At 45.3% G+C, this 18749-nt stretch overlaps 1 protein-coding gene across 2 annotated transcripts in view; it reads left to right on the forward strand.

The window, feature by feature from the left end:
* Window positions 1-5533: 5533 nt before the first annotated feature.
* The window catches only part of Lyn (LYN proto-oncogene, Src family tyrosine kinase), a 134792-nt gene continuing 121576 nt past the window's right edge, over window positions 5534-18749 (forward strand). For both annotated transcript variants that reach the window (XM_004653349.2, XM_004653350.2), the window contains exon 1: window positions 5534-5646. The gene's annotated coding sequence lies outside the window, so the exon portion shown is untranslated. The remainder of the gene's footprint in view (window positions 5647-18749) is intronic.

Consider the following 18749-nt stretch of genomic DNA (forward strand, 5'->3'; position numbering starts at 1 on the left):
GAGGGTTATTTTAGCTTACAGGCTCAAGGGGGAAGCTCCAATATGGCAGGGAAAACAATGTCATGAGCAGAGGGTGGACATCACCCCCTGGCCCATATAAGGTGGACAACAGGAACAGGAGACTGTGCCAAACACTAGAAATGGGGAGATGGCTCTTCCACTCATAAGCTCACCCCCAACAATACTCTGCCTCCAGGAGGCATTAATTCCCAAATCTCTATCAGCTGGGAACCTAGCATTCAGAACACCTAAGTTTATGGAGGGCATCTGAATCAAACCAGCAGACCCATGAAGAAAACTCCTTAGATCAGACATTCTATTTTCCTACCAATGGATTATGGGACATTCTTAAATGTAGTCAATTCTCATTGTTTGTGGTAGATACATTCTGTAAGGTTGCAATGAGTGCTGAATTAGCATAGACGGAGCCATGGCTCCTAGTGTTAGGTTCTTGTGAGGCTCTGGTCACATTTTGCTGTTTAGTGATAGGGTGTCAGCATACTAACACTGAGCTCGTGGCCAGTGACATGAGGGCTCATGCCTGTGCGAGGCTCATCTAACACATGGTTTCTCCAAGAGGAATATCAAAGCTTCTTGTTCTTCGAACACTAGCTAGAACATCAGTGCTGTAATCTGGGGGCATCTTAAATACTAAAATCACCAATTAACTGCCAAAAATGTGGAAAATACAGGTTCAGAGTGAAACAAGAAGGCAGAGCCCCACCTTTCCACCACAGCTGGGAAAGAATGCATTGGAAAACCTCCATGATTTTAACTGTTTGGTGAGGCACATATTTACAAATGACCAGAAAACATCACACTGTTGATTTCAGGAAAGCAAATACATTTTTGCTGGGTAGTTTAATTCATGATAGGTTATCTTAAAAAGTATATTTTGGGGCTGGAGAGGCTTCTCAGCAGTTAGACACCTGCCTGCAAAGCCTGAAAGCCCAGGTTTCATTCCCCAATACCCATGCGAGATCAGATACACAAAGTGGGGCATGCATTTGGAGTTCGTTTGCAGTCACAGGAGTGCCAGGTACACCCACCTCCCCCCACTCCCTCTCCTTGCAAATAAATAAATACGAATTAAAAAATTGAAATATATAGTTGATGCACTTCCATATTTCTTCCTCTTTCCACCAGTTATTTCTCTCCCTTCTTCAAAAGCCTACCTACACTTGCCTAGACAGCATTTCCAGTTTGCAACTCAGCTCTGATCTGGGTTCACTTTGAGACAAACAAATTAACTCAAATATCAGTACCAATAAAATATTTTAAGGTGCTCAACACAGCATTGGGAAGATAAAGTTGAATAGATTGATGTAAGGGACAATACCTTCTAAAAAGAAAGGAGTTCACTATTTGCCGATCGTTGAAGTGAGAAGCCTAATGGGGGAACTAGACCCACAGTGGACAATGCGCAGCGCCTGTTACCAGTGGTCTCTGGGTGTTCCCAGGTTCTTGGTGTCTTACTCACAGAACTGAAGAAAGGTGTGCACAAACAGTGAGGCAGCAGGAAACGTTATTAGAGTGTAAAGAGAAAGTACAAGTTTGAATATGCTGCCAAGAAGGGCACCTGAGTAAGAAAAGTACTCAAGAGCTCCAGTTATCACTTGGGCCTTGTTTTTATGGGGCCCGGTATGGAGGAGCTGGATGCCAAGAGCTGAAGTGAGGTGGCTCTGTTTTGATTGGCAGGTTTGGTTCTGTAAGCTTTTCTCTTTTGCATACTTCTTTCCCAAGATGCATCTGATTTTAATCCTATGCATACCCATTTTTGCATAGGTACAAGATGGTAAAATAGGGGATCTTCCTTAAAAGTTCACTCAAGGGACACAATTTATCTTATTGTACATGCAACCCAAAACCAGTTCAGGTCGGATTAGCCCTGTCCATGATCTGGGATATATCTTGGAACATGATTAAATGCAAACTGACCACAAAAGGGGCTACTAAAGTTGCCAGGGTCGAAGAGACTTATTCATTGTTTGAAGTGAGGTGTATATGCAGCTAGATACAGGTAAGGATCTCAGGTCGTTAACAGGTTTCTTGGTGATTTGTTCAGAAGGGGGTGTGTTTACTGCCCAAGTCAGGTAGAGTCCCTTTTGCTAAACTATCTCCCTATGCTTGTCTGCTTCAAATGAACTGCACAGTAAGTGCTACAAATGTCCAGGAAAGAAGGGTATCAATGAAGGCTTTAAAGTTTTCATTGCACCTTCAGGAGGAAAGACAGACATGGAGATCATATGGAGGATGCATTCAGGATATTTATAGTCTGAGAAGTGGAAAGGACAATAGGTGCGGTTCTTTCCAAATAAGAATAAGACAATGGACTTGCCAGGATGCTAATGTGTGAAGAGTCGTAGTAGTAGAGCTGGACGTGTTCTGATGGGCCTGAACAGACATTACTCCAAGAGATATTCAATCAAAAATCATTGGCAGGTCTGGGGAGATGGTTCAGCAGTTAAGGCGCTTGCCTGAAAAGCCTAACAACTTGGGTTGAATTCCCCAGTGCCCATGTAAAGCCAGATGCACAAAGTGGCACATGCATCTGGAGTTCATTTGCAGTGGCACTATGCCCTGGTGTGCCCATTCTCTCTCTTTTTTTTCCTTTGCATGCAAATAAATAAACATTAAAAAAAAATCACTGACAGAATCCAGGTGGATTAGCCAATGCCAAACAGTGTGAATCCTATTCACGTTAGCTACATGTTATTAGCCAGTATTTCAGGGACTTAGTGTTAAGAGTATTATTATTTAGGATCAATGCATTTGCAAGGTCATTCTAAAAGATCCAGGAAATGGGTTATCAGGTAATGAACTGCCCTACAGGACCCTTGACAGACCGATTCATGTTCTCCACAGATTCCCAAGATACTTTCTGAGAAGGGCATTGTGTGATTTTGTTTTTGTGTGAACAAAATAAGACTGCGCTCCTGGAAACCTAGATGATCCAGGTCACTCGCTCCATGTGTCTCCATATAATCAAGAGGCCTGGTAACCCAGCACACTTAAACTTTTAAAAAAATTTATTTATTTTTATTTATTTACATGAGAGTGAGAGAGAAAGAGGAAGACAGAGAAAGAAGAGGAAGAGACTAGGCATGCCAAGGTCTATAGCCAGTGCAAACAAACTCCAGATGCATGTTCCACCTTGTGCATCTGGCTTTATGTGGGAACTTGGGAATCAAACTTGGGTCCTTAGGCATTACAAGCAAACACCTTAACTGCTGAGCCATCTCTCCTGGACATACTTTTTTTTTTTAAATGAGAGAATAAGAGAGAGAAAGAGATAGAGAATTGGCATGGCCAGGGCCTCCAGTCACTGCATTTAACTCCTGATGTTTGTGCCATCTTGTGCATATGTGCGACCTTGCCCACTGGCATCAACTTGTGTCGGACCTGGAGAGTTGAACATGGATCCTTAGGCTGCACAGGCAAGCATCTTAACAGCTAAGCCCTCTCTCCAGCCCTGTTTTTTTTTTTTGTTTTTTGTTTTTGTTTTTGTTTTTTTTTTAAGAGAGAGAGAATGAGACAGGCAGAGAAAAAGAGAGAGGGAGAATTGGCACACCAGGGCCTCAGACACTGCAATTGAACTCCAGACACTTGTGCCACCTAGTGGGCATGTGTGACCTTGAGCTTGCCTCACCTTTGTGCGTCTGGCTTACCTGGGATCTGGAGAGTTGACCATGGGTCCTTAGGCTTTACAGCAACCGCCTTAATCACTAAGCCATCTCTCTAGCCAGTTTGGGGTTCTTTTTCAAATGAACGTTTTATTGACAACTTTCATGAATACAAACAATACACGGTGAATACAATCTCTCACAACCTAAACGTAGGTTTTTTTTTGTTGTTGTTGTTGTTGTTTTTTGTTTTCCAAGGTAGGGTCTCACTGTAGCCCAGGCTGACCTGGAATTCACTATGTAGTCTCAGGGTGGCCTCGAACTCACAGTGATCCTCCTACTTCTGCCTTCCCAAGTACTGTGATTAAAGGTGTACACCACCATGCCTGGCTCTAAATGTAGTTTTTATAAGTAAAAGGAGTATGCTTTAAAATAATGCTAAATGCATAGTGTAGTAAGCACATAAGCCTGTGACACAGTCAGTTGTCATTGTTATCAAGTGTTCTATGCTGTATATAATATATACGGGCTGGACAGTTATATGACTGGTAGAACACTGAATTTAATAACATGGATACTACCACTAACTGCCTAGAATTGCCTTGCTCGGCGATGTTATGAGTGTAAACATTTCCCAGGTGATAGACTTTTTAGCTCCACCATAATCTTGTGTACCATCGTCATAAATGTAGCCTGTGGTTGGCTGAAATGTGGAAATAACCACTGGGAAGCCCAGTTAGGCTTTACAAATGGCATTTCTACTTTACTAGCAACAAATGACTGCTGTGATGGATTTTGTTACAACATAACTGTTTTGACCTGTAGCTGAGGGCAGGATAAGGACATTGCTAATTCATGCAAGCAAGTGTTTAGAGGAGTATCTAAGTGTTTGCTATTGTTAATACATAGACCAGTTTTTCCTCAGTACGTCAATCTTTTCCGTGTTAACTCTACAAGGCATTACAATGCTGGGATCCCAGGACTCAAAATCAGATGAGAGTAAGTAGACATGCGCAAGTGACTGAAACTGATTGCACATCTTGGATGAATAAATAGCATATATGGAATTGAAACATCAGTTTGGACATGTAGTCTTTCAGAAAACACTGGATAGGCACCTGCCAAGTGCCAACCACCACGACCATGTGGACATTCAATGCTAGCAGCAATGAAGTAACACCTACCATTTTGCGCGCTAGGCAGTGTGAGCCCTCTACGGCAGGCGTTTCGTGCCGAGTGAAACTCCATATTCAGTTCCATATTTCTCCGGGAAAAACGGAAGCTTTGAGAATCTGTGAGTACTTGCCAGGTCATTTAACTCCACATCCACCCCTTCCCCTCATCCCAAACGAATGTCATGAGCACCTCTGTGTACACGCTTGAAGAATTTACCGTGTACTGATTATTAAGAACACAACGAGCTGCTGAGCATGAATGTGGCTCTTTAGAACTCCAAATATTGGCAGGGATCCGAGTGCGCCCCCTCCGCTCCCAGGAGCGCCCCTTCCTCTAGCACCTCGAGGTCACAAGAAAGTTGGAAAGGTGGTGCGAGAAGTTTCATGGCCTCTGGGGACCCTCAGAATATCCATCCCTACGGAAGAATGCAGGACCCGAGGCTGCCTCGCCCTCCCAAGTTGCAGGCAGGGTCGCCAGGCTGCTTGGCTTGTAAAGCCCTGCGCGACGGCCACACTAAATACCAAACCTTGGACGGGAACCAAACGGTCACTTCCCCGCCCTCTGGGCGCAGTATGCAAATCCAAGCACCAGGAAGTAGCTGGGACCTCCTGGCCGAGCCCAGCGACAGCCAGTTCCTCTCCCACCGGGCCGCCGCCGAGCTGCCGCTCACTCCCCGGCCGTGGTGCCTCGGGCCGGACGAGCGGCCGTGCCCGACCCGCAGCAGGCCGGACGGCCACCACCCCTGCCCGCGCGGACCCAGCTACGCCGTCCAGCTGCGTCTCGCGCTTTGCCCTCAAGTCACCGTGGAGTTCCGCCGCCGTCGCCCCGAAACTTCCACCGCGAGCGGGTGAGCCCGGGAGTGGAGCCTCGGGGTGGGCCGGGCGCCTGGGTGGACGGAGCGGGGGACCGCGGCTGTGCCACGGCGGTGGAGGGGGGGGGGACCCGGGTCGATCGCTGCGCTGGGGCCCCGGGGCTTCGGGCGGTGAAAGCACCAGATGCCTCCTGCAGCCCGTGGATGACCCGCCCCGGGGCAGGGCAGCGAGGACGCGGCGCGGGGGTGGCCGCTCCGCAGGTGTCGCCAGGCGCGCGGCGCAGGGGCGTGGTGGGAGGCGCGCGCGCGCGGGGATACCGCGCGTCCGTTCCCCTGGCGGGGGCCCAGGGGCCACAGGAACTCCCCGCTCTGGCCTCTCCGCTTGCGCCGCAGGGGAGCCCCCGTCCCCCAGGAGGTGCCTCCCCAGATCCTACCACCTGATCCCCCAGCCTCCCCCCGCCGGGTGGGGGGGGGGGGCTGACTCTCCTGAGGCCGTGGGGTTCCGACCTGGACCATTTCTCAGGCCTGCGGACAGCTATTCTCCTGGGTGGCCCGGGGCAGGAGGGTGACGTCGAGTAGCTGCCAAGGAGGCTGGTTGCCCTCAGGCTGAGCCTGGCTCCTAGGGGCCTGCTGCGGAGCAGTCTGATGCTTTGGCCAAGAGGAAGCGATAGTTATTTTAAGAATTCAGGGTTGCCTTCCTTCGCGTTGGGGGATGGGTTGCAAGCGCCGGTTCCCATTTTCCTGCCTTATCTTGACCAGCCTTGGTGGCTCCTCCAGGCCCTGCATGCCCAGTGTCTCCTTTAATAGTCCCACTGTTGACGATCCCACTCCACCTAACTCCTGGGCCACTCCGAATCCAGGTTGGAATTCAGGACTTGCGGTCTCTCAGCTGTGTATGAAGGGGGACAGTTCTTGAAGTCCCTCCTTAGGGTATCTCCGAGATTGAGAATGTACCTATGCCATGGGCTGTTTAATACACCGAAGTCCTCTAGTGCACACTTGGTTTTCTGTAACTGTTACTGTTATTTCATACAGTTGACCATAGAAATGAAGCTCCCGAAGTTTGGTGATTTTTAGCCTACACTATGATGCCTGAGTTAGCTCTATGACCTTACTGGAAAATCAGCTTAATAAAAACCTGAAGGGTGTGCAGTTGTGTGGATCGCTCAGGGCTAGCCACTGAGGGTCCCGCTCTGCTGTTGGCTTTCTAGCTGGCTGTAGGGATGTTCTCTCAGCCAGCCAACATCCATAGCCCAGAGGAACAGGCTGCCCTAACGCGTTGTGGGAGCTTCCTGAATCCTTCCTAAGGGGACCCCCCTACCCCTCCTCAGGGAGCCAGGAAATGGAGTTGTGATGTCTTCGCTGTTGCCAGGGTTGAGATTTGCGGATCAGTTACTTGGCCCATGGAATGAGTCAATGTTTCCTCATGGCAGCAACCACAGTGACAGTACCATTCGTTGCATGCTTATAGATAACATTCGCCTCCACAGTGGAAGCACTGTGCAGGGGCTTTATCTGTCTTGTGTACAATACAAAACAAAACCAAAAAAAAAAAAAAAAAAAAAACACGATAGTAGGGTGCTTGGTTAAGTGCTCTGTGGAGATTATTTGGAAAAAGAAGGGAAGGTCTGCCAAGCATGAGACGAAGAAATGAAACCGGTCCATCAGTCATTTGTGGTATACTGGTCCCTTCTGTCCTGGTTTTTGAAACAGGGGTAGGAGAGACTTTGTAGACCAGTACTAGAGTTCTAAATGGAAATCTCCACTCAGGTCCAGTCTTTCCTGTATATCACTGGGAGTAAGTACAATGATTGAGATGGGGAGGTAATATGATGTAGATTGGAATGTCAAAGGGGAAAGTGTGTGTGGGGGGGAAGGAGGATATTACCATGGGATTTTTTTTATAATCATGGAAAATGTTAATAAAAATTAAATTTAAAAAATCAGATTAAAAAAAAGAAATGTTTAAATGTATTAAACACACTTTTAGAAAGAGAATCATGGAGTAACTTTTCTTTTGGCATTTTGGTACTTGATTGAACTAAGTGGCTAACTGCTCAGGACATGCATCAGATGGGCACGTGAGCTGTGGTCTGTGTCCGTCAGCATCGCTACCTGTTTGGGAGTAGGAAGCCTCTCCTAATAACGGCTGAGGGGACAACTGTATGGCAGCTGTCCAAGCCATTCTAGTGACTGCCTTGGTGACTGATAAGGGTCTGATTGGTTAACTCAGATATGCCCAAAATATAATGGACAAGAGAATTTCCTCCACTTTTGCTAGAAGTAACTTGCTTATCAACCCTATCAGTTACCTTGCGTGGCTGTTAAAACAAGAGCTTCATTCACAGTGGAAATCTAAAGTTGGGAGACAAAACCCATAGGATGCATGGTAGAACAGATATCCAGTTTTCTTGAGTGTTTGCTGTGTCAAGCCATCAGAATATTCATTCTGAAGAGAAAGACATAGAAGAGGAAGTCTTTTTTTCTTCCAGTCAGAAATACTGAAATATTTCTTACAGCTGCCCCATTTCCTGATGCTTAAATTGTGAAACTTTGAGTGCACTATGTCATTGTTTCTGAGATTTATTCTGAGTAAGTTCCCATTTGGGAAGAGACCTCCAAGTGTAGAAAATGACACATTAATCTGTCTGCCAGTTGAGGGATCAGAGATTTTGTAATTAGACTTAGACTTTGGTTATCTTTGGCTTAAGTTAGTTAAAAGGACTCTTGAAATTTAAATAACAAGCTCAAGAAATTAAATCAAAGGAGTTTGTCCGTGCTGACAAGTGCAGGAGCCTGCAGTAATATTCAGTCTGTGTTTTTGGGCTTTCCATTCACTCAGTTCTGTACTTCGTTTTCTCCTCCTACTGGGTAAGCTGTCAAGTTTGTAATTTGGCACAATACTGGTGTGTTTTTTTCGTTTGTTTGTTTTTTGTTTTTAGAGGTTGGGTATTTCCCTAGCTCAGGCTGCTGGAATTCACTATGTATTCTCAGGGTGGCCTCGAACTCATGGCAATCCTCCTGCCTCTGCCTCCCAAGTGCTGGGACTTAAGTTGTGCACCACCAAGCCCAGCCAATACTGTTTTTTTTTTTTTTTTAAAAATAACCAGGATACAGTTTTCTGAGGTATAGAACTCTGTCCAAATTTCATTTCACTGTGCTTTATCAGCCCTCAATGTATTTCCAGTCTCCCTTCTGCTCTCTCATCAGCTCTTTCCTTCCAACTTACAAAGCCTTTGTCAAAGCAGACTTGACATGAAATGAGCAAATGAATTATGGGAAAATATATCTACCTCCTTACTGTGTCATTGTTCATAACCTGAGATCCCTAAAAGATGTCCTATAAAACTACACTATTGATAAATAATACAATCTTTTTCTTTTAAAAATTTTTCTTTTTTATTTTCTTTTTATTTATTTGAGAGAGGGAGAAGGAAGCTGATAGAGAGAGGGAACGGGTGCATCAGGGCCTTCAGCCACTGCAAACGAATCCAGTCACATGCACTACCTTGTATATCTGGCTTACATGGGTCCTGGGGACCATATCCTGTGTCCTTTGGCTTTGCAGGCAAGTGCCTTAACCGCTAAGCCATCTCTCCAGCCCTATCTTTTTCTTTTTAAAAGACAAGATCTCACAAGACCTAGTCTGTCCTCAAACTCACTGTGTAGCTGAGGATGACCTCGAACTACTGAATCTTCAGCCTTCATTCCCCAAGTCCTAGGATTACAAGTGTGCGCCACCATGCCCAATTCACATCACACAATCAATTAGTTGAGTGGAAGCTTCCTAAAGGTCTAGGCCTAGGGTCTGCTTTTATTGTGTTATAGAACATAGGTGTTAGAGTGTGTAGCGCACAGAGGGTCTTTTAAACATGAATATTTATTTGTGTGTGTGTGATAGAGAGAGAGAGAGAAAAGAGAAGAGAGCATGGGAGCACTAAGACCTCTTGCCGCTGCAATCAATCAATCAATAAAACTGCAGATGAGATGCACATACCACTTTGTGCATCTGGCTTTATGTGTGTACTGGGGAATTGAACCCTGGCTGGCAGCATTGCATGCAGGCTTCTTTAACCCTGGAGCCATCTCCCCAGCCCCAGAGGGTCTTTTAGTTAGTCTCACTTCCTTTTTCACAGGTCATGCCTCAGTCAGTCAAACATTGCATTTTTGCCCCTCTCCTACTTTTCTGTGAGAATCTGAAATCTCTCCTGTCACTTGTACTGACACCAAACCACACTGATTGGGAGCTATTTGTGAACATATCTGTCACTGCTTCCTCTGAATTAGTAAAGCATCTAGTGGAGAGTCATACTGACTTTGTGGGGCCACCCTTAGGAGCTGAGAGTCCACAAGAAGATGGCAGAGGTGGGCCAGTGTCCACTGTGCTTCCCAAAGCCCTGATCATTGTTTACTGTTTGGTCCAAGTGGGTGCCCCACTCTTCCTGTAAATGGTAACCCCCACAGGGGCAGAGGGAATAGAGAAGCTGGTTTCAGAGAGACACCCTGGACAGAGAGGACCACTTCTGCTTTCCACGGGAAAGTTGTGTCACCCAGAGCAGAACCCAAGGCAGAGGAGGCCCGAGAGAGGAGGTGCAAAGGAAGTGATACTTCCTTCTGTCCACCCCCCTCCCGCAGGCCTTGCACCCTCAGGTCATTTGCCTGTACCACCCCTTCTTCCAACCATCTAGAATTGCTTTTGCTTCAGGGTTCCTTCTACCATTCCTGCTCTGTTCATGGGCAGTTTTCCCTGAAGAAAGGGCAGAAGGAGGGGGAGAGGAGAACCAGGAACCAGCCTGATGACAATCTTGAGATTCCAGGGGAGAGGGAGGACGAAGCCTCAGTCATTAGTGTGGAGCCTTTCCAGGTAAAGCTCACCACCACACCATTGGATTTTCCAGTAACAGAAAGATATCATGGAGAGACACTAAGTGGTTATTTTACAATCTTTAAGTGTTTGTACAATATCATAATAGCTTAATCCTGATTACAGTGTTTCAGGGCTATTTTTAAAATGCTGTGAGTTACAGCTCCAATGTCTTTGACCATAGAACCTATCCAGAAACATATTTTACTTATGCCCATAGCATGCAAACAAACAGACAAACAAACAAACAGATCCCAAGGAGCTGGTAGAGGAGCACCTCCTGGTTTGGGAGTAGGCAGGGGGTCTTGTGAGCCCTCCCGGGGGATGCTTTGCCCTGTAGATGCACTGCAGTCAGGACAGCCTTTCCATCAGCCAGGTCCAGGAGGGAGGCTTATGAAACAAATACAAATGAAGCTGGGTAGGATGGCAGGGCTGCAAGGGAACCATTGGAGCCCTGGAGCTTGGGTCCATTTTGATCAAAACAGAGCTCATCTAAAATAAATAAATAAGTAAAATAAAATACAGGACTGGAGAAATAGCTCAGCAGTTAAGGCACTTGCCTGCAAAGTCTAAGCATTCAGATTTTATTCCCCAGAATCCACGTAAGCCAGATGCATATGGTGTCGCATGTGACTGTAGTTCATTTGCATTGGCTGGACACCCTGGCATGCCCATTCTCTCTCTCTTTCTCTCTCTCTCTCTCTCTCTCAAATAAATGAATTAATTAAAAAATACAAATACAAACTAAGATACAAATACATTACAGTAGCCCTGTAAATGCCATAAACAGAACATCCTAATTTCCCAAATAGGGAGAAAAGCTTTCACAAAGCTGCACTGATAGGTAACATGATATCATTCCTGATAGAAAATGTTCATATGCAGGAGCCCAAGCTCTATAAAGAAATTTTTAAAAATCTGGAATCTTAATAGTGATTACTTCTGGGTAATGAATCCTCTCTCTCTCTCTATCTTTTTTTCCTTTCTTTTTCTTAGTTATTTTGAGGTAGGGTCTTGCTATAGCCCACACTTTCCTGTAATTCACTATGTAGTCTCAGGTTGGCCTTGAACTCACAGCGATCCTCTGCTTCCTGAGTGCTGGGATTAAGGGCATGTGCCATAACTCCTGGCTGATTTTTCTTTCTTCTACATCTTTGTTTTTGTCTTATTTATTCATTTACTATGGGGATTAAAACCAGAGTCTTGTGCATACTAGGCCAGCATGCTACCACTGACCTAGACCAAAGCCCTCATCGTCAGTTATACTTTATTTTATTTTATTTTATTATTTTATTTTGCAGTACTGGGGATAGAAACTAGTACCTCAGACTTCTAGTGAAGTACTGTACCATGGAGCTACATTACCAGCCCTTTTAAACTTTATTATGAAACAATCTCTAAGTTGCTCAAGCTGGCAGTGAATTAGTGTTCCTCCTGCCTCAGCCTCATCTTTGTTTGTTTTTTAAAATATTTTATTTATTTATTTATTTGAGAAAGAGATGAAAAGGCAGAGAGAGAGAGAGAGAGAGAGAGAGAGAGAGAGAGACAATGGGCACATCAGGACATCCAGCCACTACAAAGGAACCCCAGACACTTGTGCCACCTTGTGCATCTGGCTTACGTGGGTTCTGGGGAATCGAGCCTGGGTCCTTTGGCTTTGCAGGCAAGTGCTTTAACTGCTAAGCCATCTCTCCAGCCCCTCATCTTTGTTTTTTTAAATATTTTTATTTATTTGTTTCTTTATTAGAGACACAGAGAGAGAATAGGCATGCCAGAGCCTCTAGCCTAGCCACTGTAAACGAACTCCAGATGCATGTGCCACCATGTGCATCTGGCATACATGGGACCTGAAGAATTGAACCTGGGTCCTTAGGCATCGCAGGCATGTGCCTTAACCACTAAGCTATCTCCATCCCTCATCTTTGTTTTTTTTAATTTTTGGTTCATTTTTATTTATTTATTTGAGAGCAACAGACTGAGAGAGAAAGAGGCAGAGAGAGAGAGAGAAAGAGAGAGAGAGATTGAGAATGGGAACATAAGGGCCTCCAGCCACTGCAAATGAACTCCAGATGCATGTGCCCCATTGTGCATCTGGTTAACATGGGTCCTGGGGAATTGAGCCTAGAATTGTGGTCCTTAGTCTTCAGAGGCAAGCACTTAATCACTAAGCCATCTCTCCAGCCCTCATCTTTGTTTTAAACACTAGGCACATCACATTGATTTAAGAGTGGCACCATCAGGAGCAATGGAGCCAAGCAGAGGCATGCAGAAGGAAGGGGAGGGCTGGGGACTCTGGAGCCCTTGGATCCTGAAGGGTGCTCTTCAGGGCAGTTCTCTGTGGGTAACTGATTTCAAGATCCCTTGAGGGTACCAAAGTCTGGGATGCTTGAGTCCCTCATGGAAAATGCAGCAATATTTGCATATGACCTACACTTGTTCTCAAGAACATTCAGTCATCTCTAGATTACCGATAATACTTAAAGCAACATGAAAGCTGTGCAAATACATGTTGACTATATTGTTTAGGGAATCTTGTTGGGGAACATGCACATGTTCAGTGCTGACAGGTTTCCTGAAGATTTTCCATCTGTGGTTGGTTGGGTCTATGGATACCAAGGGCCAACTGTGATTGAAGGTTGACCTGTTTTTTACAGAGCCCATATGCCAAGAATGCTGTTTTTAAAAAAAAAAATGAACCAGGGCTGGAGAGACTGCTAAGTGGTTAAGGCACTTATCTGCAAAGGCTAATGACCAGTACCCACATAAAGCCAGATGCACAAAGTGGCACATGCATCTGGAGTTCCATGTGTAGAGGCTGGAGGCCGTAATGCGCCTCTCTGTCTCTCTGCATGCAAATAAATAAACTTAAAAAAAATGAACCATGTCACTTGGTGCAGTGGCTCATACCTTTTAGCCCCAGTACTTGGAAAGCTAAAGTAGGATGATCAAAGTGAGTTCAAGGCCAGCCTGGGCTACAGAGTACCTTCCAGATCAGCTGGGACTAGAGTAAGTGTGAGATCATGTCTGAAAAATCTAAACCAAACACCCTCCCTCCACACACTGCCAAAAGCAGAACCTTTCCTTTCCTCTCTCCTCCCACTTCTTCTATGCTCTCCTTTCTATCTTTCTTTTCTTTTAAAAAACATTTTATTTATTTATTTGCAAAGAGAGAGAGAGAGAGAGAGAGAATGAATGAAGGAGCATGCTAATGCCTGCAGCCATTGCTAAGGAACTCCAGATGCATGAGCCACTGTGAACCTATCTTGAGGTGAGTGTGGGCCCTGGAGAATCAAACCCAGGTTGTTAGGCTTGGCAGACAAGTGCTTTATCCACTGATTATCTCTCCAGCCCTTCTTTTCTTTTTTTGGACACAAGTTTCCTTCTGCCTCAGTCTCCCAAGTGCTAGGATTACAAGTGTGTGCTACCACCATGACCTGCTTGAGAATATTTTCTTTTTTATTTTTAGACACTATCCTGGTGTATATATCCTAGGTTGAACTTGAACTCAGGCTATCCTCAAACTTATGATCTTAATGCCTCAGCCTCTTGCATGCTGTTGGCATTAGAGGTGTTTGTCACCACAGATGACCAAGAGAATTTTCTTAAGAAAATACACACTGTTACATTTTGTGTTCAGTTCAAAGAACTTTTCCTTCTTCTTCTCCTTTTTTGGGGGCTGGGTTTCCAAGGTAGGATCTCATTCTAGCCCAGGCCAAACTGAACTCAACTGAACTCACTCCAGGATGGTCTTGAACTCACAGGGATTCACCTACCTCGGCCTCCCAAGTGCTGGGATTAAATAAGTACGCCAACATGCCCAGCCCCCCCCCTTTTTTTAAATTTAATATACTCATTTTCAAGCAGAGAGAGAGAGAGAATTAATGAGAATAGGTATGCCAGGGCCTCTTGCCACTGCAAACAAACTCCAGATGCATGTACACAAAGGTGCATCTGGCTTAGGACTGGGGAATTGAGCGCAGGCATTGGGCTTTGCAATCAAGTACCTTTAATGTTGAGCCATCTCTGAAGCCCCCAGAGAGCTCTTCTTTAGCACCTGTGGGAGTCAGGTTATGTTGATGGAAACTCCAAAGGAAGAGGTCCAGATGCCAGGAAGGAAGGGCATTGCTGAGAATAGATGGGATCAGATCTTACAGGGAATAATGCTGGGCTTGCTAAGTGTCCCCAGACCTTGTTCTGAGGAGCTGGGATGAGGCTTGACCGGTAGATGTGGAGAGTTCTTGGGTAGGTGATGGTTTTATTGCAAAATGAAGGGAAATCATGGCGAGTGTGTTAGTGAGAAGCCCTTTTTTTATTCTAATGCAGGCAACTTCTGCTACATTTTATTGACATTGTTTTTATACATGTATATAATGTATTTTGCTCATAATCACCTCCTGTTACCATCCTCCCCATTCTCCTTCTACTTTGGTGTCTTTTTTTCTTGTGTGTTTATATGACCACTGAAGTAATTAGGATTGGTTATATGAGCATGGGTGGGGGACTATTTCCCAGAGCGCCGGCAGTTTTCCAGTGGCTATGCCACTGCAGAAAATACCTTCCACTTCTCCAGTCACCATTAACTGCCAATAACTCCTTGGGGAGATATGAGGGCCTCTGGCCTTCCTCCATGATCCATGTTGGAATGTTGATGGGCCCAGTATTATGCAGGTCTTCTGCAAGTATTACCAGTTACTGTGAAGCCATGGAATCAACAGCCATGTTGTGTCGGAAAGATAGCATTCCAAGGCACTTCTCCCTCTTTGGCCCTTACATTCTTTCTTCCCTCTCTTCTGTAATGTTCCCTGAGCCTTGGAGGGGTGATATAGATGTTTCATTTGGTGCTGAGGACTCCAGTCACTTTGTCTCAGCACTTTGACAAGTTTTGAGTCTCCTTAGTACTCACTGCTAACTGCAGAAAGAAAGGTCTCTGACCAAAGGGGAGCACAGCTTACCACCTCTTTCTTTCTTTCTTTCTTTCTTTCTTTCTTTCTTTCTTTCTTTCTTTCTTTCTTTCTTTCTTTTGTAACAAGTCATTTGTGATGTGGAGTCAGAAGGCATTAAGCATTCTTTCACTGTTTGAATAGGTGGATAAGTAGCTGAGAAACTCAAAGGGACTTCCCTTTGAGGTTTATTTGGAGCTTAAAAATAAATAATTATTGTTCTTTGTTATAGGAATGGAAAATGTAGTGATCATCCACAAGTGGGTCCTTGTAACCTACACTCAACAATATTGACTTTATCCAAATATTTTCCTGTCTTCTTGGTGCTGGTAACACTATGGGAGAAACAGGTCACTTGGATTAGAAATCCAACTTTCTTCTTGGCTGCCATCAATTTTTTTTCCCATTTGGTTTAAAGGAGATTATTGTGATGTGACAGCTTGTTTTGGGGGTTGGTCCTGTGATTTATAGCTTATTAAAAGCATCACAACGGGGAATGATGGTGCACACCTTTAATCCCAGCACTTGAGAGGCAGAGGTAGGAGGTTTGCTGTGAGTTCCAGGCCACCCTAAGACTCCATAGTGAATTCCAGGTCAGCCTGGACTAGAGTGAGGCCCTACCTTGAAAAACAAAACAAAAAAGCATCACCATAACCAGGAACAGAAATAGCTGGTCAAAACTGAGCAGCCAGCTGCATGCATGAGCATAGCTTATTGAGTAGCTCCCGTGCTCATTGCCTATGAAGGACTATTCATTTTAAAATAAAAAGGGGAGGAAGGCAAATAGCTTCTGAGTTAAATCTCACCTCCTGTCTAGACAAGGTTGAGGCACCTTTCTTACTGTCAATTCTTCATTTATGAAATACGGGTAGTAATATCAACCTTTCAGGCTTGTGATAATGGTCAGCAGAGTACATAGTAAGTGTGATGTGTAATATACCGGGCGTGGTGGTGCACACCCTTAATCCAAGTACTCGGGAGGCAGAGGTGGGAGGATTACCCTGAGTCTGAGGCCACCCTGAGGCTACGTGGTGAATTCCAGGTCAGACTGGGTTAGAGCGAGACCCTGCCTCGAAAGACATAAATGAATAAATAAATAGATATTAAAAATAAGATGGTAGGTGTGCAATAAAAGGGCGCTGCTTTACTACTCGATTATTTGCTTCCACTTTGGAGGGAGGAGCTCTGTTCTTTCCACAGCAAACCCATGTGGAGAAAGGAAGGACCAGAGGCAGTCAGCACCCAGTCTGCCAAGCACAGTACTCACGTGCTGGAGCCTCAGGTGCTCCCACATTGAACTTCCCATCTGTCACCGGGAACTGCGGGGAGCCCAGACTCCACGGGGCCAGCAGGATAGTCTGTGCATTCAATGGCACCCTAAGAAGCGAGGGCTGGTGCTGTGCGACACATACACCAAGTGTTCCGCAGGCAGCAGGAAAGCGCTCTTGGTGACGGCAGTGGTGACACAATTTGTAGAAGAAGAATTCTCCAGCTGGATGCCTGCAGAAAAAATGCAGAGGCTCAAAGAGGCCCTGGGATTCCACAAAGGAGAGGAGTCCACTGGCCTCCTTAAATCACAAGAGGCCTTGGGACCTGGGGAGTGACAGACAAATTTGGAAAGGGGCACATAGTCCCTGCCCTCAGCTTCCAGTTTTCAATTTAGTTTCAGGCCATCAGTGTAATCAGATGGGGCACATCACAGTCATTCTTTGTCTTCCTGAACCACACTTGCCATTTGGATGCTTCATCTTGAATAGATGCCAAATGTTTAAAAAGGGAATCTTAACTTGGTACATTTCACAACTGGAAGGATTTAAAACAGTGAAACAAAGTCATGCCCATTTACAATCCTAAAAGAGAAGAAGAAAAATGCAGGGGGAGGAGAGGAAGAAAGTGAAAATAGATGGAGGATAAACTCAACAGCCAGTGTGAAAGGCAAGAAATTGGAAGGAAAAGGGTCCAGGTTATCCTGGTCACTAGTGGACTTGTGCAGTGTGTGGTGGTTCACCCCATGTGTCTTCTACTCACACTGACGGTTGCGGAGGTGACATCTGGGCTCCGTGGCCACAGTGTATTAAAGACAAGCAGCATGTGTGTTTACTCAGCACTGTGTTAAGCTTTGTCGTGGGCTCTGGGGAAATAGACACGTAAGTGACTGTGAGGCTCCTGCCCTAGGGGAGCTGGTTGTGCTGTGTTATCTCAGGATTGTTCACAAATTAGTTTTCTGCAGTAGTGGGTTGGCCAGGTATCTTCATGGTAAGAAGAAAGGCAGTAGAATAGGGTGGTTAGAGCACAGAATGTGGTGTTGATTGTTATAGGGACATGGTAATTTTAGCCCTTCCTAGATAACTATGGGCTTCTGGAAGGTGCAGGCTGTGCTAGACTCCGAGAGCTTATATCTCAACTTCAGAGGTTGGTGGTGAGGGCTCCAGGCTGTAATGGATTCCAACCTGGCCATGTGTGAAACCTACAACTAATGGTAATGTATCAGTTACTTTCTCATTGCTGAGACAAAATACTTGACCAGGGACAGTTTATGGAAGCAAAAGGGGAGAAGAGGGCAGTTTACATACAAACCACCACAGGTAATTATTGTTATTAAAAGTTGTTAGGGGCTGGAGAGATGGCTTAGCGGTTGAGTGCTTGCCTGTGAAGCCTAAGGACCCCGGTTCGAGGCTCGGTTCCCCAGGTCCCACGTTAGCCAGATGCACAAGGGGGCACACACGTCTGGAGTTCGTTGGCAGAGGCTGGAAGCCCTGGCGCACCCATGCTCTCTCTCTCCCTCTGTCTGTCTCTCTGTGTCTGTTGCTCTCAAATAAATAAATAAAAAAAAATTTTTTAAAAAGTTGTTAGTATGGCTACTATTAATTTTTTTTTTAAAAAAAGCAGAAAGTGACAAGTGGTAGAGAGGATGTGGAGAAACTGGGACCCGTGTGCATTGCTGGTAGCAGTATAAAGTGGGGTAGCCACTGAAGGAAACAGCATGGAGGTGCCTCAAGAAATTAAATGTAGAAGTCTCTTATAATGCAATAATATCACTTTTGGTTATATACTCACAAGAGTTGAAAGTGCAGTTTTTAAGAGATGTATGTCCACCCATGTTCATTGTAGAGTTCACAGTAACCAAGGAGTAGGTGTGAATAAATGTCTACTGCTGAATAAAACAAAATGTGATATATTCGTGTACTAGGATCTCATTCAGCCTTAAAAAGGATGGAATTCTGGGTTGGGGAGATGGCTTAGTGGTCAAGGCACTTGCCTGCAAAGCCAAAGGACCTGGGTTTGATTCCCCAGGACCCACATAAGCCAGATGCACAAAGTGGCGCATGCGTTTG

Source organism: Jaculus jaculus, chromosome 2, assembly GCF_020740685.1.
Source record: "Jaculus jaculus isolate mJacJac1 chromosome 2, mJacJac1.mat.Y.cur, whole genome shotgun sequence".
Lineage (NCBI taxonomy): Eukaryota > Metazoa > Chordata > Mammalia > Rodentia > Dipodidae > Jaculus > Jaculus jaculus.